Below are 22,595 nucleotides of genomic sequence, written 5' to 3' on the forward strand. Positions count from 1 at the left end.
GGATGTTGAAAAATTGGAGAGAATGCAGAAAAGCGAGAGAAAAATGTTTCAAAGGCTGAAGAAAATGCCTCACAATGAGAGACATAAAGAGCTCAATCTGTTTAGCTTATCAAAAAGAAAAAACAAAACAAAACTGAGAGGCAACTTGATTGCAGAGTATAAGTATCTTCATGGGGAGAAAATACTGGGTACTAAAGGGCTCTTTCTCACAGAGAAAGGCATAACAAGAATAAATAGCTGGAAGCTGAAGCCATCACCTTGGTATCCAAACACCTTCTATAAGAAATAAATACACAAATATCCCTGTTCCAGTCCTGCCACCAGGAAAAAAATTATTGTTGGGATATTTTGTCGTGGAATCACTGAAAAGTGAATCCAAAAGTTGTGTATCACATTCAAGGGTAAAAATTCATTTGCAGTTTCCCACTCATATTGGAAAATTAGAGCTGGCCCGTAGAGATTGCTGATATGTATAATTAAAATTATTTGTAATGAATCAGTTTTGCACATAGCTACCCTATGTTACTGTATAATCTTATTACTGTTATCCTAATTTTCTCTCCCTGACTCCTCTCTGTTGTTTCTTACACTCATTTGTTGTGACTTATTTTATATTGCATCTTAAATTTCAGGGGCATAGAAGCTGTTTTACTGTGTGATTGTACAGCAGCCAGTACAAATGGGGCTTCACTCTTGATAGGAACTTTTGGGAACAACTGCAATAAAATAAAATAAAATAATAATAATAATAATTATAATTAATATCATTTCTCCAAATAGGGATAAAATGGGTATAGATAGTCATGCTGGTTTTATATTACATAGATCTCACTCAAACAGCTTTTGGGGGCATACTTTCAGCCTGATCAGAAGTAGCAAGGCCTGGAGATCGTGTGAGTAAAACCTGCACCTCTTTTTGCTATGATTATATGCTTTGGTCATCATGAAAAGACAGAACTATCTGTGCTTTTGTTTCAACAGTGAGGCCACTCTCATAGATTCCAGGCTGAGAAGGGATCACTGTGATAATTTAGTCTGACCTCCTGAATAGCATGGGCCATAGAAGATCCCTGAAATAATGAAACTCTGCGGTGTTCCTCCCATAAGCTGTAGTGTTTTTCATCATTTCTGTGTAATATTGTAATACTTTTTAATATGCTGAGTTCAAGAAAATTAAAATTAACTAATCAAATTCTCTTGAATCTCCCAAAAAGCTGGAGGGCAGTTATGGGAGATGGTTCAGGTCAGTTCTGAACCAGTTTGCTCATCCCAAACCCTGTGGTAATAAATTTTTATCTATTACCTTTTCCAGAATGTTTTTCCATTATGTTTACTAATTTTAATAAGGGGTCTAATTATTCTTGAATATCTTCGTATGGATTTCTGTATTATCCTAGCCATCTTCAGTCCTGCACTACATTTCTCCCTTTACCTTCATTATCTTCATTCCATAATCCATATATTCAGCAATTACTGTATCATTTTCCCTCTGTTTGACCACATTGAGACCAAGTTGGCATAATAAAGGTTAATGAGGTAATTAATGTTATACAAGATACTGGACATGTAGACTATTTCTGCTTTAATGCATTAATGACGAGCAACATTTTAAGATCTTTTTGTGTTTGTATGTTAATTGTGAGCAATTATCACATAGGACCCAATTAATACTCAGGTTTCTTCTATCTGGAAAAATGTGTGTGAGTGCAAGGACCAGGTTTAGAGATCACCCTGGGGGTAGTAACACTTTTTGTATTTAATAACTTCATAAATGTGCACTTTGTTACCCTTTTGATTTAAAGGTGCCTGAGGCAGTATTAAAAATGGATTTTAAGATACTGTACTGTAGCTGGAAGACTTCCACTTTCTACTAATCAGCAGTAGTAGCTAATTGACAATGAACAATCCCTGATATCCCATTAAGGATATTTTAGTATTATTGGGAAGATGAAGGGGTTCAGTTCAATGCAGTATTTTCAGTCCCCATGAAGCATGTAATTCAGTCAGCTTGGATTTTGTTTATTTTTAGTGTAAGACTAACTCTCAGTTATGTTGTCAGAAGAATACATTCATGTTAATTAATTCTGTATTTTCATCCCATCCTGTAACAAAACATAGCTTTGCCTGTGGAAAAGTATAATGGCAATATAATTAGAGTTTCTTCTAAGAAAAACATTATAATAGACACCCTGCCATGCTTATGTTATTTTAATTGGCTGTTTAGCTCTAGGGATGTTCATAATTTATCATAAAACTTTAATGTTAATAAAATCAGCTGGAATGAAGCTCTACTTAATCTCCTTGATTACACCATAAGGAATAAGAGCTTAATTTGAACATTTACTTTTCTTTCACTGATGATGAAAGAAAGGTGAGTTAGGTTGACAAGGAGATCATACTGTTCAGTTCTTCAACTGAATAAAGGCTGGATGCAGTGTGAGTGTCAAAAATTTAAATCTGAGATAAAATTAAATCTGCCCTATTATGCATACTACTGGTGCATGTCATGTTGGTGAGTAAGTATAACATAAAACTGTTCTTGCTAAACTGATTTTCTTCTTCAACTCATGTGGTCGTGTTCTGACCTATGGGATGCATCTAATCTCTCTAGTTAAAGCTAATTCTCCACTGTTAAGAAGTCTCCATGTAGGTGAAAGAGTTTATTTCTCACACTCGCACCATGTATATATGACTCCCATGGTTTGCAGGATCCTGCTAAAAATAAACAAACAAACAAATAAATAAAATGAGGTGATTATGAGGTAGGAATATTTAATCATCAAAGCCTGAGTAACATGGAAGTAAACAATATGTTGTTTGCATAGCATCCATTCTCCCTTAAACCAGTAGTAAAACCAGAACTTTTACAGCATATATTAAGATATGTTTATGATGAAGGCTCATCAAATTAACAATAGATTATAGTTCTAAACCAAACAGTTCATCTAATTGTCTTATTCTCAGTGGGTATTTAGAATCCTGTTTTAAAATGTGAAATTCTCTCTTTTTATTAGTTTCTTTCTTACTTCTCTGAAAAAAGTTATTAATGTTAAACTTGGTTGGCCTGATGCTCAGCTGCACCCAGCCCATGCTGAGGACCTTGCAGTGGACCACTATTAAATTACCTGCCCATAGAGGAAGTTTCTGTTTAACCCTCATTAGTTTTAAATTGCTTCTGCCCTGAAGCAATGAGAGTTTATGTCCCTTCTAATGTTTTTTTTGAATGTTCGTATTATCTGTATAAATGATTAATCCTTTTTAGAATCCTGCTAAGCTCTGAGCCTCAGTAATATTTGTGCCCTCGAGTTCCAGAGGTTAGCTATGTTTTATATAATAAAGTATTTCCTTTTCTACATTCTAAATTTGCTAACTTTTAAATGTCATTTAATGCTCGTTTTTCTTGTATTATGACTGGGTAAATAGGTATGTCTGATTTATCTATCTGTATCATTCATTATTTTGTATATATGTCTCCTATCTAAACTGAACAGTTCTAATGAGAATTGGTGGGAAATTTTCTGTCAATGTTTTTTCAATGCAATATACAATTTCTGCAAAATGGACATTTTCCCTAGGAAATGCACATTTCCCCCTAATTTTCCATTAGGAAAATTGAAACAAAATGTTCTGATTTGGATCAGCATGGTTCATTTCAAGTCAGTTCAACATGAATCTGAGTCCACCAGCGCTGCTACAATGCCTTCTGGGAGCTGTAGTTTGGATGCCTTATGTCCCTGTTCTATGCTATGATTCGGTCTCCCAGGCTTGGCTCCATATCTCATGATGTACCAGAGTCTCCCTTTGGTTGAACCAGTGTGGTACGTCAGGGGAGATGTAGTCTGGGTGATAGAGGAGAATGGGATAATAAGATAACAGAGCAACTCAGAGAGACTCAGTTCAGTGTTGAACTGAGCCTACATAAAACATTTCAATTTGATTTGACAAATTGAAACAAAAAAATTCAGTTTGAAAATATTGAACAATTTCTTTTGATTAAAAATATATCAAATCAAATTTTTTCAGAGCTATCCATTCCATGAAAACTTTTGGTCTTTCAGCCCACTTTCTGATTAAAACAAATTTTAAAGGTTAGAATTTCCCATGAGATGGAAATTCCAATTTTCAACCAGCTGTAGTTCCAGTCTTTTCAATCTCTCTTTTTAGAGAAATCTTTCCATGTCGCTAATCATTTTCTTTACTTGTCTCTTAATCTTCTCTATGTTTGCTATGTGACCAGAACTGACCAGAGCCCAGCTCTGAAGGCAGCAGCGCAGAAGCAAGGGTGGTAATACTCTACCATGCCACCCTTACTTCTGCTCTGCTTCTGGTGGGGCATTGCCTTCAGAGGTGGGCGCTCGCACAACAGCCTCCGCTCTCCAGCCACCCAGCTCTGAAGGCAGTGCAGAAGTAAGGGTGGCAATACCGCAACCCCCTAAAATAACCTTGCGACCCCCCTGCAACTCCGTTTTGGGTCAGGACCCCCAGTTTGAGAAACACTGGTCTCCCCAGTGAAATCTGTATAGTGTTGGGTAAAAGCACACAAAAGACCAGATTTCATGGGGGGTGTCAAGGCTGTATCCCTACTTTGAACTTTAGGGTACAAATGTAGGGGCCTGCATGAAAACTGCTAAGCTTATCTACCAGCTTAGCTCTGGTCCGCTGCCACCATCTTAAGAATTCCCTCCCTGGGAAGCCTTGAGAAACCTTTCACCAATTCCCTGGTGAATACAGATCCAAACTGCTTGGATCTTAAACAAGGAGAAATTGACCCTTCCCCCCTCCTTCCTTTCACCAACTCCTGGTGAATACAGATCCAAACCCCCTTTGGATCTTAAAACAAGGAGAAATCAATCAGGTTCTTAAAAAGAAGGCTTTTAATTAAAGCAAAAGGTAAAAATCATCTCTGCAAAATCAGTATGGAAAATAACTTTACAGGGTAATCAAACTTAAAGAGCTCAGAGGAATCCCCTCTGTCTTAGGTTCAAAGTATAGCAAACAAGATAAGCACTCTGGTAAAAGGTACATTTACAAGTTGAGAAAACAAAGTAAATCTAAGACGCCTTGCCTGGCTTTTACTTACAATTTTGAAATAAGAGAGACTTGTTTAGAAAGATGGGGAGAACCTGGATTGATGTCTGGTCCCTCTCAGTCCCAAGAGCGAACAACCCCTTAAACCAAGGACACACACAAAAGCCTTTCCCCCCCCAAGATTTGAAAGTATCTTGTCCCCTCATTGGTCCTCTGGGTCAGGTGTCAGCCAGGTTACCCGAGCTTCTTAACCCTTTACAGGTAAAAGGATTTTGGAGTCTCTGACCAGGAGGGATTTTAGTACTGTACACAGAGAGCTGTTACCCTTCCTTTTATAGTTATGACACGCCCCCCAAATCACAGATAGTGTTGGACGTTTGGTTCCACACTGGCTGTGATTTTTTTCCTGGAGCTCTAGGAGAAAACAGAGTTAATAAGACACACGTACCTTTAGACATACTACTGATTATATAAAAACTAACAATATGTTTCATTTCAAAAACAATTGTTAACCAGTTAACTCTGGGAAACTTTCCCGGGAGAGTGCATCAGCCACTTTGTTAGAAGCTCCCGAAATGTGTTGTATTTCAAAATCAAAATCTTGGAGAGCTAAACTCCACCGAAGAAGTTTTTTGTTATTTCCCTTGGCGGTATGAAGCCACTGTAGCGCAGCATGGTCTGTTTGTAGTTGGAAACGCCGTCCCCAAACATATGGGCGTAGCTTTTCTAGCGCGTACACAATGGCGTAGCATTCCTTTTCGCTGATTGACCAGTGGCTTTCCCTCTCAGACAGTTTCTTGCTGAGAAACACGACAGGATGGAATTCTTGATCTGGTCCTTCCTGCATGAAAACTGCTCCCATGCCTCGCTCGGAAGCATCTGTGGTTACTAGGAACGGTTTGTCAAAGTCTGGGGCCCTTAGCACAGGGTCAGACATGAGTGTTGCCTTAAGCTGGTTAAAGGCCTTTTGACACTTATCAGTCCACTGAACTGTATTTGGCTGTTTCTTTCTGGTTAGGTCTGTCAGCGGGGCGGCGATTTGGCTGTAGTGTGGTACAAATCGCCTATAATATCCGGCCAAGCCTAAGAAGGATTGGACCTGTTTCTTTGACTTTGGAACCGGCCACTTTTGGATAGCATCCACTTTGGCCTGTAGGGGATTTATAGTTCCTTGACCCACCTGGTGCCCCAGGTACGTCACTCTGTTTTGGCCTATTTGACACTTTTTAGCCTTAACAGTTAGTCCTGCCTGCCGGATGCGCTCGAAGACTTTTTTCAGGTGCTCCAGGTGTTCTGTCCATGAATCAGAAAAAATGGCCACATCATCGAGGTAGGCAACTGCAGATTCTCCCAATCCTGCTAGGAGACCATCTACAAGTCTTTGGGAGGTGGCGGGTGCATTTCGCAACCCGAAAGGGAGTACATTGAATTCATACACCCCTGCCTGGGTGACGAAGGCTGACCTTTCCTTAGCGGGTTCATCTAGTGGTACTTGCCAGTACCCTTTGGTTAAGTCTAAAGTAGAGATGAATTGGGCATGTCCCAATTTTTCCAATAGCTCATCTGTGCGTGGCATTGGATAGTTGTCAGGACGAGTTACAGCATTTAGCTTACGGTAGTCCACGCAAAAGCGTATTTCCCCATCTGGTGTGGGAACTAGAACCACTGGAGATGCCCATGCACTGCTAGAGGGGCGGATTATACCCATCTGTAGCATGTCCTGGATCTCCCTTTGTATAGCCGCTTGGGCATGAGGTGACTCCCGGTAGGGTGGGGTTCTAATTGGGTGAGCATTACCTGTGTCAATGGAGTGGTATGCCCGTTCGGTCCGCCCTGGAGTGGCTGAGAAAATCGGTGCAAAGCTTGTGTACAGCTCCTTTATCTGCTGTCGCTGCAGACGTCCCAGGGTCGTGGAGAGGTTCACCTCTTCCACGCCACCATTCCTTTTTTCTTCATAGTAGACACCTGCAGGCCACTCCGCGTCATCAGTTTCCTGGGCTGTAAACTGGCAAATGTTTAATTCTCTAGAATAAAAGGGCTTAAGAGAATTAACATGGTATACCTTAGGCTTTATGTTGGAGGTGGGGGAGGCTATGAGATAGTTAACAGCTCCTAGGCGCTCCTGGACCGTGAATGGTCCTTCCCACGACGCTTCCATTTTATGGGCCTGGAGCGCCTTTAAGACCATGACTTGGTCTCCTACTTTGAAGGACCGTTCTCTGGAATGTTTATCATACCAGGCCTTTTGCTCTTCCTGAGCATCCTTTAGGTTTTCTTTAGCAAGGGCTAAAGAGTGTCGGAGGGTGTTTTGTAGGTTGCTTACAAAGTCTAGAATGTTAGTTCCTGGAGAAGGCGTAAACCCCTCCCATTGCTGCTTCACCAACTGTAATGGCCCCTTAACCTCGCGGCCATACACAAGTTCAAATGGTGAAAACCCTAAACTGGGATGTGGTACAGCCCTGTAGGCAAAAAGCAACTGCTGCAACACTAGGTCCCAATCATTGGAGTGTTCATTTACGAATTTACGTATCATGGCCCCCAAAGTTCCATTAAACCTCTCCACCAGACCATTGGTTTGATGGTGATGAGGGGTGGCAACCAAGTGATTCACCCCATGAGCTTTCCACAGGTTTTTCATGTTCCCTGCCAGGAAATTAGTTCCCGAATCTGTAAGTATGTCGGAGGGCCACCCTACCCTGGCAAAAATGTCTGCTAATGCCTGGCACACACTTTTAGTCTTGGTGTTGATTAAGGGTACAGCTTCCGGCCATCGGGTAGCAAAATCCATGAAAGTCAGTACGTACTGCTTTCCTCTGGGTGTCTTCTTTGGGAAAGGACCCAGAATATCCACAGCTACTCGCTGAAATGGGACCTCAATTATGGGTAGTGGCTGGAGAGGGGCTTTAACCTGGTCTTGGGGCTTTCCCACTCGTTGGCATACCTCACAAGACCGGACATAATTAGCAACGTCCTTGCCCATTCCCTCCCAGTGGAAGGACTTCCCCAACCGGTCTTTGGTTCTGTTCACCCCAGAATGGCCATTGGGATGATCATGGGCTAAGCTCAAGAGTTTTACCCGATACTTAGTGGGAACCACTAGCTGTCTTTGAGGATGCCAGTCTTCCTGGTGCCCACCAGAAAGAGTCTCCTTGTATAAAAGTCCTTTTTCTACAACAAACCGGGATCGGTTAGAAGAGCTGAGAGGCGGTGGGGTGCTCCGTGCCGCTGCCCAAGCTTTTTGAAGGCTGTCATCTGCTTCCTGCTCGGCCTGGAACTGTTCCCTTGATGCTGGAGACATCAGTTCCTCCTTGGACTGTGGACTGGGGCTTGGTCCCTCTGGAAGCGATGCAGGTGCTGGGGCTGTTTTCATTGACTGTGAACCGCTGTCCGCTGGTGCACTATGTGGTATTTCAGGCTCTGGCTGAGCCTCTTGGGTAGGGTTATCTGCTGCTTCCACCAGTTCAGACTCGCTGGTGCCCTCTGGCATTGGAGTTGTAGACGGGCTTGCAAGCGCTGGACTCAGTGCTGGCAATGGTTCTGGTGCTGGGTGCGTTGCCAGTTCCGGTTCCGGGACTGGCTTTGGCTGGGTCTCTGGGATTGGATCCACTACGGCTGTTGCAGTCGTTGGCAGGGGATCCGGTTCCACCACCTGTGTTTGGGTCTCCGGTAACACAGACGGGGCCCTGGTGGACGGCTCAGGAACAGGGATGGGGGTGAAAGCTTGCTTAGCCTGGCTGCGGGTGACTATTCCCACCCTCTTGGCTAGCTTCACATGGTTAGCCAAGTCTTCCCCCAGTAGCATGGGAATGGGATAATTGTCATAGACTGCAAAAGTCCACATTCCTGACCAGCCCTTGTACTGGACATGCAACTTGGCTGTAGGCAAGGTTACAGACTGTGACACGAAGGGTTGAATTGTCACTGTAGCCTCCGGGTTGATGAGTTTGGGGTCCACTAGGGATTGGTGGATAGTTGACACTTGTGCCCCAGTGTCCCTCCAAGCGATAACCTTCTTTCCGCCCACTCTCAAGGTTTCCCTTCGCTCCGAGGGTATGAGAGAGGCATCTGGGTCTGGGTTTCTTTGGTGTGATTGGGGTGTAATGAACTGTAATCGGTTGGGGTTCTTGGGGCAGTGAGCCTTTATATGCCCCAGTTCATTACATTTAAAACATCGCCCTGCTAAGGTATCACCGGGGCGATGTTGGTTGCTGGAGACTGGTGTGGTGGGGTGAGAAGGCGTCTGGGGTTTCCCTTGGGATGTGGGTGGGGCCTTGGGTTGTCCCCGGTGATAAGGTTTTGTTTCGGCTTGCCCCTTCTGATATTCGCTCCAACTGCTACTAGCTTTTTTCTTTTCTGTCACCTCCACCCATTTGGCTCCAATCTCCCCCGCCTCGGTTACAGTTTTGGGCTTCCCATCTAGGATGTACCTTTCTATTTCCTCAGGAACACCCTCTAAAAACTGCTCCATTTGCAATAGGAAGGGCAACTCTTCCGTAGATTTAACATTTGCTCCTGATATCCAGGCATCCCAATTTTTCCCAATGTGGTAGGCATGTCGGGTAAATGACACATCAGGTTTCCACCTTAGGGCTCTGAACCGCCGACGGGCATGCTCAGGTGTTAGCCCCATTCTGATTCTGGCCTTGTTTTTAAAAAGTTCATAACTGTTCATGTGTTCCTTAGGCATTTCAGCCGCCACCTCTGCTAAGGGTCCACTGAGCTGCGGCCTCAGCTCTACCATGTACTGGGTTGGAGGGATGTCGTATCCAAGGCAGGCCCTTTCAAAATTTTCTAAGAAGGCCTCAGTATCATCGCCTGCCTTGTAGGTGGGGAATTTCCTGGGATGGGAAGTGGTACTTGGAGAGGAATTGTTAGGATGGTCTGATGCATCCTGCTTACCACTTGCTGCTTCCAGTTCATGCTTCCTTTCTTTTTCTCTCGCCTCCTCTTTGGCTTTTTCCAGCTCCATCTCTCTCTTATGGGCCTCCTGTTTGGCTTTTTCTTCTCTTTCATGGGCCTCCTGTTTGGCTTTCTCTTCTCTTTCATGGGCCTCCTGTTCAAGTTTTTTAATTTGAAGTAGTCTCTGATGTTTTTTCTCATTTTCTTCTGCTTCTAGTCTGGCCAGTTCTAGTTTGCTAGCTGCTTCACTGGTAGTCATTTTCCTGGTTTTCTTGTGCTGGGTCTCACCCTCTGCAGTTGACTGAAACTGGGATGTATTTAGCTCAGGCTCCTGCTGAGTGCTGCTGAGTTAACAGAGAGTTTCTAACTAGCTACTTCCGAGGATGTAAAAAAGAAAAAAAACACAATTCAGCTTGTAAATTATCTTTACCAGTTGTTTGCTCATTAATTGAACCCTTCTCTTAACAAAGGACCTTGTTAAAAAAACTTAACACCTCTGCCTTCAGGCAAGGAGAGATAAGATATGCATCTACCTTCAGCTCTGCTCTCCAAGCAGCTAGAAGGGAAAAAAAATCTCTTACTGGCTTTTGGGTTTAAAACGATCCCACCGCTGTGCCACCATGTCAAGGCTGTATCCCTACTTTGAACTTTAGGGTACAAATGTAGGGGCCTGCATGAAAACTGCTAAGCTTATCTACCAGCTTAGCTCTGGTCCGCTGCCACCATCTTAAGAATTCCCTCCCTGGGAAGCCTTGAGAAACCTTTCACCAATTCCCTGGTGAATACAGATCCAAACTGCTTGGATCTTAAACAAGGAGAAATTGACCCTTCCCCCCTCCTTCCTTTCACCAACTCCTGGTGAATACAGATCCAAACCCCCTTTGGATCTTAAAACAAGGAGAAATCAATCAGGTTCTTAAAAAGAAGGCTTTTAATTAAAGCAAAAGGTAAAAATCATCTCTGCAAAATCAGTATGGAAAATAACTTTACAGGGTAATCAAACTTAAAGAGCTCAGAGGAATCCCCTCTGTCTTAGGTTCAAAGTATAGCAAACAAGATAAGCACTCTGGTAAAAGGTACATTTACAAGTTGAGAAAACAAAGTAAATCTAAGACGCCTTGCCTGGCTTTTACTTACAATTTTGAAATAAGAGAGACTTGTTTAGAAAGATGGGGAGAACCTGGATTGATGTCTGGTCCCTCTCAGTCCCAAGAGCGAACAACCCCTTAAACCAAGGACACACACAAAAGCCTTTCCCCCCCCAAGATTTGAAAGTATCTTGTCCCCTCATTGGTCCTCTGGGTCAGGTGTCAGCCAGGTTACCCGAGCTTCTTAACCCTTTACAGGTAAAAGGATTTTGGAGTCTCTGACCAGGAGGGATTTTAGTACTGTACACAGAGAGCTGTTACCCTTCCTTTTATAGTTATGACAGGGGGAGACCAGATTTCACGGTCCCTCGTGTGTTTTTCATGGCCGTGAATTTGGTAGGGCCCTACTCATAATTCTTGGATGTGTGGCTTCTGCTTTGTTGACTCACTGTTTTTCAGTTTTTCAGATTCCTTTAGCATCTCCTCTTTTCATAGTTTGATTTGTCATGCTTCAGACTTTGTTACCTAAAAACAGTAAATCAAGGGTATCGCCCCAAGTTCTTTTGTGGTAAAGACTGATGCAAAGAAACCACTTAGCTTCCTCTAAAATGCCCTAAAGGTTTCAATGACAGACTTTTACAATCTAAGTAAATGTGATTTAAAAGGGATGCTGTCAGCTTGAATCCTTATCAGTTTTAAAATATAAGTTAAAAGTATTCTCAGGCAGCACACCTATCCCTTAGTTCTTCCCCCAATTTTTGGTCTTTTACAATTTAATCTGTTCGAATGCTTTTCTCTCCATTGCTGGGTGAAAGAACTACCCAACCGGGGTAACTGACTACTATACAGGGGAAACAGTCAAACTGACTTTACACAAAGTGCTGTCAAATGCACAAAATAAAGTAAAAATATATCAAAAAACCATTTTGTTTCAAATATCTTTGCTATAGGTGGTTTAGGCATTACTTGAAACAGATAAGTAAAACATTTCAGACAATTTGATTTTTTTTAACTGATAGTATCTTTCTAAAATCAGAATTCATAGTCCTGCTCATCAGAAGAAGCTATAGATACTCTACTTATATATAATTTAACTAATATTCCCTAGAGTTCAGTGATAGTGTAGAGATTCTTTATGTCTTTTAGTTGGTTATGCAACCTTATATTTAATTTTTTCCACATAATTAGACCATTCTATCAAGACTTTCTTCAAGGGGGGAGAGGCAGCAGTTTGTCAAAGTGTATTTGTGTAACTATATGCTAAAAGCTTTTTATCTTAAAAAATCATACAGCTGATGAGCAGTAAAGGAGAGTCAAACTGCATGATCCTATGTGCCTCAAAAGAAATCAAAATTTGGATGTATTTTAATTTATGGATTGTATGGAAATACTGATAGATTTAGAGGGATTTTGCAGCCAATTCCATTTTCCCCAGAATAATCAATTATTTTAGAAGCAAACCATTTTTTTCCATGCTTTAGTTATTTTTATTAATCTGATTGCCATTATGAGCTATGAAAAATTTCAGATATGAAAATATTTTACATTTTTTAAATTTTCATGTATGCATATAACTGAGGGGGAAAGTCTCCATAGAAATGATCAGACAAAGAGAGGCAAAGGCAAAGTGCTGACTTAGATTTTCCTTTTTGCCAAGCAATTGGTAGTTTACTAGTGGCTATTGGTTGTGGATTTAGTGAGATGATGTGCTTTCATGCTTGGGAAGAGTGCATATCTTTCTTCAAAGGGTACATATTGGATAATTTTATGGGGACCGATGAACATCATTATATAGTTTTAGGCCTGGTGATATTCAGAAAAAAATGTTATAGTGCCAAGCTGTTTGGTTAATTGAAAATGAAGGTGTGTCATTAGCTTTGATAGCTTAAGCAAGACAATATGACTATTTCTGTTGAGCTCCTATAGGTTTTGCCAAATTCTGGAAAGTATAAAGAGGAAAGAAAAAAACCCCACAACCCTGCATACCTCTAACTTGGCTTGTTTCTGAGTGAAAAGAGAGGACAAATGGAATGGTATAAGTAGAAACTTTTTCCAATTGTTACTTGGTTTGCTCAGGAAAAAAATGTGCAATTTGTTATATGTCCGCCTCTACAATACTTACTCCTTTTCCCAGAAATAGACTGTCTCAAGAATCTGACTGCTAAGTGTACTGTACCTCATGTATACACCTCCCTTTGTCCAGACTATCCCAGATTTGGTGACCTCCCAAGCAGGCTTCAAGAGCTATGTTTCATAGGCTTTTTGGAGAGGACTTTATGGTATGCTTCCCCCATGGTGAATGGGCAGAAGAAAAGAGTTTTTGTAGGTGGTTGGCTGGTTGAATTACTGTACCAATTGATTAACGCTGTTTGAATTTTACTGTATTACTGATGATATGGCAGAGTGCCTAGAGCTTTGAATAGGCATCTTTTTATTAAACTCTAAATAAATAAATACAATTGATACTTAATAGCCTTAGCAGATTTCTTGACTATATATAGTTGACTATATAAGGTTTTCAAAAACTTGTATGGCTTCTATTAGTATCAGGAGGAATTATACAGAAAATCCCCAGCAGCACTGAGCATAAAGTGTCATTAAAAGAGAAAAATTTCAGTTTCATGGTGTCTTTTTATCATCAGTTATAATTCCTGAGCAGACCCTAATACACCACCAAACAAGTACTGACTAAACAAATTTGTGTTTGAATAATTAATTGCATTGACATATAATACATCAGACCATTTCCTTTATACATACTATCGTGATTAATATTTGGTTAATATTAAATGCAATGAATTGCTTTCATTTAGATCCTTATCTTTTTTTCTTCTTTTAAGGTAGGTGGTCCAACTAATTGTGCAGAGAAGGATTATTAATAGTCCTGCTCAATTTAAGGCTGGTTCGTGGTTCTGGAGTCCAGTGTATGAATCAGTAATACTGGAAGCTGCCTATACATAGTACCACTGTAGTATGCACAGGCAAAACTCCCAATGATTTAAATGGAGGATTGGGCTTGTAAAATAAAGTTTTAGAAGGGCTTTTTGTGTGGACTGATCATTATTTTTTTACCCATTATTGTAAATTCTAGGGGTTGGTGTTTCCCTGTACCATATAATAAATGTTCTCTCCCAGTTGTATAAAGATTTCCCTTAGGGCACACGAGAATACTGATGCAGAAAGAATGTATCAGAGGGGTAGCCGTGTTAGTCTGAATCTGTAAAAAGCAACAGAGGGTCCTGTGGCACCTTTAAGACTAACAGAAGTATTGGAGCATAAGCTTTCGCGGGTGAATGCTTGCGTCTGATGAAGTGGGCATTCACCTACGAAAGCTTATGCTCCAATACTTCTGTTAGTCTTAAAGGTGCCACAGGACCCTCTGTTGCAGAAAGAATGGTTCGTCTTTATTGCCAAACATATTTTTAAAAAAAGGAAAGAAATTGTTTGTTGGCGCTGTTTGTTTATATTATGGTAACACCTAGGAATCCCAGTCAAGGACTGTACAATGCTCTGTAATGTGACCATACAGTGAACAAAATACCCTCTAGATGTACTGGAGCATTTTAATCTAATGTAATACTTTTACATTAAAAAATGAAGCATCTATACAGTACAGTTGGGGGTTTTGTTCTGGGGTTTGCAGTGGAAGCTCAGCTATTAGGATCATTGCAATGAGCTAATATATAAGCTGTGCATGTCTTGAATATGAAGAGAATATCTGAACTATAAAATGGGATATATTGTTACCCAAATTGGAATGTTATTCACATAACACTGAAATATTAAGTTTCAAATATATACCCAATACTGGAAATGTGAAATCAGATTTCATCCTATTAATTGACATTTGAACATATTTAAAGGACTCCAGTCTAGGCTCAGATAAAAATTTCATTAACCTCTTCCAATTGTTTCGATGATATCTTCAAAAACAATTTCACAATGGTTGCAGAAGCCATTTATTCATTTTTTTAAACGTTAAATTAAAAAATGACAAGCTAATTTATATTTTCCCTTTCTGTGTCTACTCCAGTCTTGAATGCAGCCCTCACTGACAGTCCTATAAATCCAACTCCCTCAACAGAGCCTATCAACGGTCTTGTAAGTTTCAGTTTACTGCCTGCACATGACAGTAGAAATACATAGGGCCAAAACACAATCTGAGCATCAGTAATATTCTTGGCTTATTAACTTGAGTAGGGCCGGACTTAAGGTTTATTTAAGGCCTTAAAAATTGATGGCGTTGGGACACGAAGGAGCATATGGGTCTGCAGTAGAAGTAAGGTCATCATAAAGAAATGTGTTAGATTTTGAAAACACATGTTTTGATTGTGTATTATAATGTAAGTGAAAAAGTGCAGTTTAAGGCATGCAGTGGTATGAGATAACGTGTTAAGAATTTATGTATTTACTGAAAAGATTTTCTCTTCTCTCTTCTCAAATTTAAGGAAGAAGTTATTTTTCTCAATTATACATTTTAAAACTTGTGTACTATAAGACAGGTATACATTTTTCTCTTTTGAACTGGTACATAAAATCACCTTTTTTAACAACAAAAAAAGTTGTGGTTAGGTGTTGCACATGTATTTTTAATAAGTTATAGTAAGGATATTTTTTCTCCTTTTTGCTTCATACTTTCTATTTTAAAATTTAAGATATGTAAAGTATATATGGTATTATATCTAATGCTTAAAGTGAGGATTTATATTAAATAGTATTTGAGAATCCTTTTGATAGATTTTGAAATCTTTTAATGAGTTGACTGATAATGGTTTCAGACACTGAATAATAAAATGTATACATTGTTACTAATCAATGCCTCATTTTATGAAGCTAAAAATTAAATTATTGAAACTTTGGTCTTAAAATTTGGGAATAAATTGATTTTGTGCAAGCTTGAACATGTCAGAGGGCTATACTGTGCAACCCTTACATAACGAGTAAAGTACCACTCAGCATGAGTCAATTTATCAGCATGTATCAGACCTTCAATAAGCCTTGATTAAGACCTGAATAACCTTTAGGAAATTTGAAAATTGTCTTTAAACATGTAAAGTATTCATGCACACAACTAATTAGATATATAGGATTTTATGCAGCTTGAACTTTTTATGAAATTGAATTGGAGATATTAAAAGAAAGTTTCAAGGAAACAGACTCCTGATCCACTAGATTCGTTTGTAAATAAATGTCACCTGCCAGCAAGCTTAGACAAGAAAAAGGCAGTTAATCAAAGTCACAGCCTTATCAGTTGGTTTACATATAAGATTCTTAAAAAAAGCATGCAGACAAATAGAGAAATTCTTCAGCCTTTAACCCAAAATAAATTTGATCTATAGGTTATTTGAAAAACCAATGAAAAGCAAATGCAGTAAGAGGATTTTCTTGAACCTTCAAACTGAATTTCAAGTAACATCTGCCACAAGTCTCCAGTTAGTGAAGAAGAAGATGACTCTTCATTCAAGAAAAAGCCTCCAGACCAGGCATCTGTGAGGCAAAGCATCTTCAAAGGATGAGCAAGAGAGCTCTCCCAAGGAAACACCACTCCCGGCTTCAGCAACCATGACCAGGGCCGTCTCCAAGTTTTTTGCTGCCCCGAGCAAAAAAATTTTCTCACGCCCCCCCCGGCCCTGCCCCAACTCCACCCCTTCCCCAAATCCCCGGCCCCGCCTCCTCCTCCGAGCGTGCCGCGTGCTCAGGGGAGGAGGCAGAGGTGAGCTGGGGAGGGGAGTGGTTCCTCTGCCCCCCCCCAGGGTTACTTCCTGCGGCCCTCCCCGCGCCCCCCACCACCACAGCTCACCTCCATTCAGGGCCGACTCCCAGCTTTTTGTGCCCCAAGCAAAAAGAAAAAAAAAGGAGCTGGAGTTCCGCCCCTTGGAAAGTGCCGCCCCAAGCACATGCTTGGAGCGCTGGTGCCTAGAGTCGGCCCTGACCATGACGTTGTGACAAGGAACCACTCCACTAGATCCTGTATGCACAAAACATCCCCAAGGGGTTAGTTTTGCCTTTACCCACAAGTCAGATAAGTATTCTGACCTAGAGACATAAGAAATAGTATATTATAATTTGCCTGTATCTAACTGCAACCAGGTCCTCATGGGAATCTGGTAGAAAGAGCAACAGTAAATCCCAGTTTTTAATCTGCAGCATATACTCCAAAAGTAAGCTTGTAAAAATATTAAATGCATAGTTTGCATAAAGCTATTGACTTATTCAGTGTAATGTTTCCACTATCAAGCAGTTTTATGTGACGTGCAGATTCAACTTAAACTTTTTCCCTTTATATATTGTCACTTTAATGGCTTTTAAATGCACTGTTTATTGAACTAGATTGCCTTCACAGGAAAGGAGTTTACTAATTTACAAAAAGAAACTTTTTGATATTTACAGAAATTAAATCTTTCCAATTCCTTTCTTGATGTGATTTTTTCCCCCTTATTACATATTTGCTGATTTCTTTGGTAAGTGTTTAGGTGAAGCATCTACATAAAGGAGATAATAATAGTAGATAATAATCTACTATTATATATAGTGCCACAGAGTCAATATTTTTTGTGCACTCTTCTAGAATTGTGTTTCCAACGCTAAAGGGAGGCACTGGTTGGTTTGTTTGTTTGTTTGTTTGTTTTTAAAGAGGAAATGGAATGTCAAAAAACTCATTGTCTTAATGGAGTAACAATATTTTTTCAGAGCTTATCAGAGCCTTTGATTGTCATTGGTTAGTCTCAAAATGAGCTGAGCTGATGTCAGTGTAAGGTCTTGAACAATATTAGAAAGGAAATGAAATGATAATATACCTATTGAGTTTAACTCAAACTCACAAAAGCAAGGAAATGCAAAGAGTTAAATTAATAACTTAAAATGCAGTTCTACTTTGAAAACTGATCCTGTAAAACTGGTATTGCAGAGTTTTGTTGTATTTCACATATACCCAGTTTACAAATCTTTATTTGTAAGCAAGGGTCAGAAATTTGTTACCCTTACTCATAATACTTGGTGAGTAGTCCCAATGACAATGAAACTACTCATGGAATAATCTGGCCCACAATGATGATTTTTTCCACTTTTGAGCCCTGCATGCTTAACAAGGGGTGAAACAATCAAGCTCTGTTCATCCTGGCCGTAACTTCGTAAAGATTCTGCAGTTGTAAGTTATCTAACAATTCTGTTGAAGATGTGTAATACAGAATAGAATCCAGCTCTTTCTCCATAGCTGCATTGACTCAGCAGTATATATTTTTGCCACTAGAGTAAGAAAATGTTTCACAATACCCAGAGAGGGCAGATCTGCTGTGTAAGAGAATCCCATTTTTACAGTCACTTTTACCATGACCACAACTGCACTACAATGTATATTGTTTCTGGGTATATTGACATAACAGTATGTACATGGTACAAAAAACCCATGATCACTAATGCTTACATTAATTTAAATAGTAAACTCAATTCATGCTTCAGTTTGGTTGGCAAAGACACCCCACAACATTTTAGTTCATAATGCAGATAAGCTATACATAAATATAACACTAATAGTAAAGCCATTGTTTTTACAGGTGTAAAATCAATTTTACACTATGGATCAGACTATGGGAAGAAGCTATATATAGTGATAACATAAAGAGCCACAATTTTCTCAGTTCAAAAGATTGCTGTGACTAGAGGGGCTCTGAAGGCATTATACACTTTCAGTGTAAATTGGTTTTTTAAAGAGCTTGTATTCTACCACATATGATCAGATCACTACAAGTCCAGCTCTGTATTCCTTGTGTATTCAAAATTCCCTTTGAAATCACTGGGAGCTTTGGATGCTCAGGAATGCAGGATGAGACCCAATCTTTAACTAACTGGGGGAAGGGGAGGATAGGACTGAAAAAGTACTCTGTTGTTCTATGAAAAGCTGGTTGTTCCATAAGGCAGATAAAATGCTGGTGTTATAATAATATTATGATTCATATTTTTTTTAAAAAAAGTAGGGTTGTGATGAGGATTAAGTTTCATTCCTGGATTTTTAACTGAAGGAAATAGTTTTATAAACAATGTTCAGAGAAAAATGGTGTTAATTTAAAAAGCTCCATTTGCATTCAGTCTTTTAATAAGAACTGATCTTGTAAAAATAATAATAGAGGGATGGTTTGGGCATTTGCATTATATGTAATAAGGACTTTCATTTGTTATTACATCAGTAAATCACAAAGATTACAATGAGTTTAAAGATTTGCAATGCAAATTACCTTATGCTTACATATTAACTATTGTATTGAAGCATACAAGGAAACATTGTCTTCACTGTTATTCAGCTCACCATGTTTTTTTCTACTGCTTGTAGTTCAGGGTTCCTTAGAGCACTATTAGATTACTCACATCTCTTGCCAACTTCTAGTTTCAGCCGGCACGAAGAGATGCATTCAGAAATTCTTGCCAATTATATTGCTAGTTGTGCTGTAAGAATCATTCAAAAGGCAGCAATCTCTTCAGAAAAAATTAGTAAAGTCCTATGAAAAATTAACACATTGGGCTTGCTCCTACAGAATTCAGTAGGATTCTCCCCACTCACTGACTTGAGTGGGATGAGGATCTGGACACACTGGGCCCAAACCTCAGATGGTATCATTGTATACTAAGATGCCATTGTTTCATAGTGAATCATAGAAATGTGGGGCAGGAAGGGACCTCAAAAAGTCATCTATTCCTTCCTGCCATGCTGAGGTAGGACCAGGTATACCTAGACCATCCCTGACCAGTGTTTGTCTAACCTGTTCTTAAAACCTCCAGTGACAGGGATTCCACAACCTCCCTAGATAAACTGTGTCAGTGCTTAAATATTCTTTTTCCTAATATCTAACCTAAATCTTCCTTGCTGCAAACTAAGCTGATAACTTCTTGTCCTATCCTCGGTGGACATGTAGAACAGTTGATCACCATCATATTTATAATAACCTTTTACAGATTTGAAGACTGTTATTATGTTGCCCCTCAGTTTATTCTCCTCTAGACAAGTGGTTCTCAAACTAGGGCCGCCGCTTGTTCAGGGAAAGCCCCTGGCGGTCCAGGCCGGTTTGTTTACCTGTCACGTCCGCAGGTTCGGCCGATCGTGGCTCCCACTGGCCGCGGTTCACTGCTCCGGGCCAATGGGGGCTGCAGGAAGGGCAGCCAGCACATCCCTTGGCCCGCGCCGCTTCCTGCAGCCCCCATTGGCCTGGAGCGGCGAACAGCGGCCATTGGGAGCTGCGATTAGCCGAACCTGTGGACGCAGCAGGTAAATAAACCAGCCTGTCCCACCAGGGGTTTTCCCTGAGCAAGCGGCAGCCCTAGTTTGAGAACCACTGCTCTAGACTAAACATACCCAATTCTTTCAACCTTTCCTCATAGGTCATGTTTTATAAACCTCTTATCATTTTTGTTGCTCTCCTCTGGACTCTCTCCAGTTTGTCCACATAATTCTTAAAGTGTGGCGCCCAAAACTGGACAAGCTAAGGCCTCATCAGTGCCAAATAGAGGGGTACAAATTACCTCCCATGTCTTATATACAGCAATCCTATTAATGCATCCCAGAATGACATTTGACTTGTTTGGAACTGCATCACACTGTTGACTAATATTCAATTTGTGATCCATTATTGCCCCCAAATCCTTTTCTGGAGTATTGCTACCTAGCCAGTTATTCCCCATTTTGTCACCGTGCATTTGATTTTTCCTTCCTAAGTGCAGTGCTTTGCACATGTCCTTATTGAAATTCATCTTATTGATTTCAGACCGATTCTCCAATTTATCAAGATCATAATGCATTCTAATCCTGTTCTCCAAAGGACATGAGAGTTCGCTGCAATGCACTAATGACTTGTACAGGGCTATCAACGCATAGCCCCTAGGACCCAGGTGGTGCCTCTCCTCACCCCACCACATGGGCTCGGGAGAAACTGCAGAGTGGAACCAGTCAAAGGCTCCAGCCAGTAGGAGCAGAAGCAGCCAAAGTAGAATGTCTTTTGGATACTCAGAGAACTTTCTATAGTTTTGATTGTATTTCCTCTGTCCTGTGCTGATTGGCTGTTTGTTCATCCCTTCTGCATTGCAGCTCTCTCCCCCTCCCTTTTCCTTACAGTCTCTTCACCTCAGTTTCACTACACACCTGTCCCTCTTACCCCCTTTTCACCTGCCATGTCTCCTCACTCCCTCATACCCTCCCTTTCTTTTATATTAACTTATCCCCTCTTAAGTGTACCCATCCAGATAATAATAATGGAACTAACATGATGTTTGCTTCCATCACATTGTTCACTCTGCTTGTGTGTTCTACCTCTCTCCCCATCCTGCATTTGTCTTGTCTGTCTAGACTGTAAGCTCTTCATGGCAGGGACCATTTACTACTCTGCATTTCTACAGTGCCTAACACAATGGGTGCGCACTCTTGGTTGGCCCTTAGGCACTACCATAATAAACATTTTACATATTGTCAGTAATAGCTACTGACTTTCAGGATTCTGAGTTTTTCAAGAATGCATGGAAAGATAAAGAAAGGGTTGCTATACTAATTACAGCTGCCAGGGCTAGAAGTAGGTTTTGTAATAGGTCCTTTACCACTACCATCACCTCCCACTTTTCACAAAAAAGCATTTTTCTCCACAAATTTAGCAGGATAACAATGAAGGATGCGACTGAAAATTTAAGGAAAAATTTAAGGATGATTGTACCATCTAAGGGTATGTCTACACTGCAACTGAAACCCTGTGGCTGGCCCATGTCAGCTGACTCGGGTTTGTCAGGCTTGGGCTAAGGAGCTGTTTAATTGTGATGTAGATGTATGGGCTCAGGCTGGAGCCCAGGCTCTAGGACCCTGCAAAGTGGATCTCAAATACAGAGGTGACTAACAATCATTGTTTTAAATTGTTTTATTTATACAAGCAAACTCATTTACAGAAGAAGAAGAAGAAATAGCAATATTTTGAAATGATGCATGAAATTAATAACATCTTTTCTAAATATTATGATTTGTATTTTCTGCTGTAGGATCTTTTGCTAATAGGCCTATTACATTTTTGCCCTCTTGGTTCTTAGCATAATAGGTTAATATTATCTATGAGTAGCACAATATTTAAGGAGGATCCCCATTCTAGAGAGGTTGGTAATAAAGTGAATTAGTTAAACATTTTGAAGCTGGAATATTGTTTGTTCTGTTATCAGATGTCATCTTTGCTGATCTGTGCAGTGCATAGAAGACAGACTTCAATACAAACCTCAAGATCTAATTAGTGCCTCAGTTCACCAACAAGGCTCTGAACAGCATTTCCTATCTAATGAACACTTTCCCCTTTTCTATATAATGTAATTACAGACCAGGCTGTTTCCCATTAATAAAAAAAAAATGAAAACAGCCTGCTTTTTTCTTTTCTGTTATATTATTGGGAACATGCTTCCAGTTAAAGTCAGTGTTTGTTATCTCAGCAAAGGATGGTGTGACTTAAATGTATTTAAGAAGGGTTAATAATATTTTACTCTTCTTTATTGCTTCCCATTTAAGGGAGTACTAATGCATTTTACAAACAGTAATGAACATTCAGAACAGTTTATGAGGATGGGAAACCG

The 22,595-nt window shown here is 40.2% G+C and overlaps 1 protein-coding gene across 2 annotated transcripts in view; it reads left to right on the forward strand.

The window, feature by feature from the left end:
• The window catches only part of CHSY3 (chondroitin sulfate synthase 3), a 255,390-nt gene that overhangs the window by 230,349 nt on the left and 2,446 nt on the right, over positions 1-22,595 (forward strand). The window lies entirely within an intron of this gene.

This window comes from Emys orbicularis, chromosome 6 (genome assembly GCF_028017835.1).
Source record: "Emys orbicularis isolate rEmyOrb1 chromosome 6, rEmyOrb1.hap1, whole genome shotgun sequence".
Lineage (NCBI taxonomy): Eukaryota > Metazoa > Chordata > Testudines > Emydidae > Emys > Emys orbicularis.